Raw genomic sequence first — 4,195 nt, 5'->3', positions numbered from 1 at the left:
TTTTTTTTTTTTTTTTACAGCAGAATAGTATCCCATTGTGCGTATATGTCACATTTTCTTCATCCATTCGTCTGTTGTTGGACACCTAGGTTGGTTGCAGTTTGGCTATGGTGACTAGGGCTGCAATAAACGCTGGGCTGCAGACATCTCTTCAACGCACTGATTTCCTTTCCTTTGGATAAATACCCAGTAGTGGGAATCCTGGATTATATGGTAGTTCTATTTTTAACTTTTTCAGGCGCCTCTGGACTGTTTTCCATAATGGCGGTACTACTTTACATTCCCACGCACCGTGCACAAGTATTCCATTCCTTCACACCCTCACCAGCATCTCATCTGTTTAGAATGGCCATCCTAACAGGTGTGAGGGATAGCTCATTGCAGTCTTGATCTATCTGCATTTCCCTGATGATTACTGATATGGAGCATGGGTTTCATATGGCTGTTGGCCATCTGTATGTGGGTTTTTTTTTTTTTTTTTTTTTTAATGTCTGCTCAGTGGGGCACAGTGGCTGATGCCTATAATCCCAGCACTTTGGGAGGTAGAGGCGGGCGGATCACCTGAGGTCAGGAGTTCAAGACCACCCTGGCCTACATGGTGAAACTCCGTCTCTACTAAAAATACAAAAATTAGCTGGACACGGTAGCACGTGCCTGTAGTCACAACTACTGGGGAGGCTGAGGCAGGAGAATCTCTTGAACTCAGGAGGTGGAGGTTGCATTGAGCTGAGAGGGCACCGCTGCTGCACTCCAGCCTGAGCGACAGAGTGAGGCTCTGTTCAGGTCCTTTCTATTTTTTCAATCAGGTTATCCGGTTTTTTTTCCTGTTGAGTTGTTTGAGTTCCTTATGTATTTTGGATATTAACCCCTCCTCAGATACATGGTTTCCAAATATTTTCTCCGATTTCCGCGGCTGTCTCCTGGCTCTGTTGCTGGCTTCGTCTGCTGAGCAGAGGCCGTCTACTTTTCCTCGCTGTGTGCTACTGAAGTTGTCTCCACATTTGGTTTGTTTGAATCAGGATTCATGGGAGAGCTGCACATCACATAGTGGTTCGCTCTCATGTCTTCGTTTAGGATCACCCCTTTTTCCTAGTGTTCTGCCATTTTCCATTTTGTTGATTTCGGCTCTCAGTTTTATTTCCTTCTTTCTACTTACTTTTGGTTTAATTTGCTCTTTTTCTTGTACCTTAACATGAAATCTTAGGTGGTTTTATACTTTTCTTATTTTCTAATATAAGCATTTAAAGCTATAAATTTCCTTCTAAGAACTGCTTTCACTCAAATTTTGGTAAGTGCACTTTCATTATTCAGTTTCAAATACTAAGTTTCCAGCAATCTCTATGGACTCCCTGGTTATCTGGACATGTGCTGTTCCAGTGACCTCCTGCCATGTAGCCGCCATCACTAGCTTCACAGCATGCAGCACCCTCCATCTGTTACCACCATGATCGCAGGCCAGCAGCTGGCTGGGCTCAGCCGGGTGGTTCTTGCTGGGATCTGTCATGCCATTGCCGTCAGGCAGCGGCTGCAGCTGGATGCATCCCGCCCTGAAGGCTTCTTCCCTCACAGGACTGGCCTGCTGGCCGGAAGACTCCAGCAGCTGGGTCCTTGGACGTCTGTCACCATCTCTCTGGGACTGCTGCAGGCATTTCTCCAGCACAGAGGCTTCAGGGTGGCCAGATGTTTTGCATGATGGCTAAAGCCTCTGAAGGCCATGTCCCTGGCATCTGATGTGGTTGACAGCTTAGCATCTAATCTGCTTGGAGAGAGCTCCACATCCACTAGAAAGAATGAGGGCTTTGCAGCGTCACTTGGGTCAGGTGACCGTCATGTTCCTTCAGGGCCTCTGGGAATCAAAGGCCAGGATAGATTTACATGTTCAAGAAGTTTATTTGGGGAAAGACTTGTGAAGGACAGAAAGCAGGAGCAGGCAGAGGAAAGCTGCCAGCACGATGCGGGCCTGACATCTGTGGGAGGAAGGGCCTTTGCCACACCCATGGGACCAGGACAGAGTGCGCATCTGAGGCCAAGGTGGGAGAAACGGCTGGCTTTGCATTGCTCCATGCGCAGCACTGAGTAGGGACATCTGGGAAAGGCCAGCTGGTGTGGAGAGGGGCTTCCCTCTGGGCCTGGTCCTCTATCATTGTTATTTGGCACAGGAACCCCGCAGGTCACGACGGGCCCCAGCATGCCCCGTTTGCAGTGGCTCTGCTCCTGAGCTACTCCATTAGGGTGCTCGTGGGGGCACCTGTCCTCCTGCCCGCTGTCCCTGCTGACCAGCTCCAGCTCAGTTCCTTTGCCTAGGCCCGGTCCTGTGCAGCCATACTCACTGTGAAAGGCCTGGCCTAGGCCTTAGTTCCTTACTATACCTTACCCTTGGCTGAGAGAAGCTGCTTTCCCACACCTGCTACTTCAGGGCCTATTAAATAAGTCTTTATTTTAAAACAAAAACAAAAAGAGAGGCCAAGGCAGGAGAACTGCTTGAGCTCAGGAGTTCAAAACCAGCCTGGGCAACATAGCAAGACCCTGTCTCTAATCAGAACCAAACCAAAACCCTTTTAGTAGTTCACAACCTTCCACTAGTTAATACTTTTTTTAAGAGATGGGGGTCTCACTCTGCCGCCCAGGCTGGAGTGCAGTGGTGTGATCACAGCTCCCCGCAGCCACCAGCTCCTGGGCTCAAGCAATCCTCCTACCTCATTCTCCTGGGTGGCTGGGACTACAGGTGAGTGCCACCACACCAGGCTAATTTTTTTTTAACTTTTTTGTAGAGATGGGGGTCTCAATATGTTGCCCAGGTTGGTCTCAAACTCCTGACCTCAAGTGACCCTTCTGCCGTGGCCTCCCAAAGTGCTGGATTACAGGTGTGAGCCACAACACCAGGCCTAGTAAGTCTTTATATATTTTTTTCTTCAGATAACTGATGTGGTTTCTGTATCCTGGCTGATAATGCCTTTAAAGAATATTTAAAGAATATTTTTAAAGAACATTTCTTTTTCTTTTTTGAGATGGAGTCTCACTCTGTCTCCCAGGCTGGAGTGCAGTGGTGTGATCTCAGCTCACTGCAACGTTCCCCTCCCAGGTTCAAGTGATTCTCCTGCCTCAGCCTCTTGAGTAGCTGGGATTACAGGTGCCCACCACCGCACCCAGATAATTTTTCTATTTTTAGTAGAGATGGGGTTTAGTAGAGACCAGGATGGTCTCAAACTCCTGACCTCAGGTGATCCACCCACCTCAGCCTCCCAAAGTGCTGGGATTACAGGCGTAAGCCACCATGCCCGGCCTGAAGAATATTTCAATGTATGTGAACTAGGTTGGCTTTCCTTTTCCCTTGAGCACAGAAGCTGTGAGTCTGTGGCCTTCTGGTGGGAAGTGAGGCATTGTTCCCATTATTGCTTCTCTCTATGAATCTCCTGTTTCCATCCGAGCCGCCTTTAGGAATGGAGGATGTGTTCAGGTTTTCTCTATATGGCATCTGCTGGCAGTTACAGAGATTCTTGGATCTGTGGATTATTTTCTTTCATCAATTTCAAAAAGTTCTTAGTGATTCAATTTTGAAACATTTTTTCTTCAATCTGTCTCCTGTCCCTGCTTCTGGGACTCCAGGCACACCCAGGTCAGGCCACTGACTTTGCCCCACAGCTCTCAGCCCTCTGTCGTTTGCCCTCCCTGCTGTGTTTGGAACTTTAGTGACCAGTCTTCAAGTAAACTGACCCGTTCCTCTGTGGTGTCCAGTCTGCTGCTAAACCTGTCTATAAAGAGTATTCATTTATATACTATCGTTTTCATTTTTAGCTCTTCATTTTGTTCTTTTCTGAAGTTTCCATGTTTCTGCTGGATGTCTCTTCATGGATGTCACCTACCGTTTCCACGGGCCTCCCCACCTCCCCAGAGGTCTCTCACAGCCCTTGACTTCAGTTTTACCACCGGGCTGTCTCTGCTTCCGCTGCTCACTGTGGCTCATGTTTTCTTGCCTTTTCATGTGTCTTGTAATGTCTCATTGTAGGCTCGACATTTCATATAAAAGAACAGTAGAGGCTGAAGAAAACAATGTTTATTTCCAGAGAGGTGCACGTGTCTTCTGCTGCCAGGTTGCCAGAGTGGGCATGGAGTTGTCGCTCCCTGTAGTTGAGCTGGCTCTGGACTTCTCTGCAGCTGTGGTGAAGGCCTCAGACGTCCTGAGGGTGGCATCAGG

Source organism: Cebus imitator, unplaced genomic scaffold (assembly GCF_001604975.1).
Source record: "Cebus imitator isolate Cc_AM_T3 unplaced genomic scaffold, Cebus_imitator-1.0 Scaffold338, whole genome shotgun sequence".
Lineage (NCBI taxonomy): Eukaryota > Metazoa > Chordata > Mammalia > Primates > Cebidae > Cebus > Cebus imitator.
The sequence above is the reverse complement of the archived record's forward strand: the minus strand, read 5'-3'. Positions refer to the sequence as shown.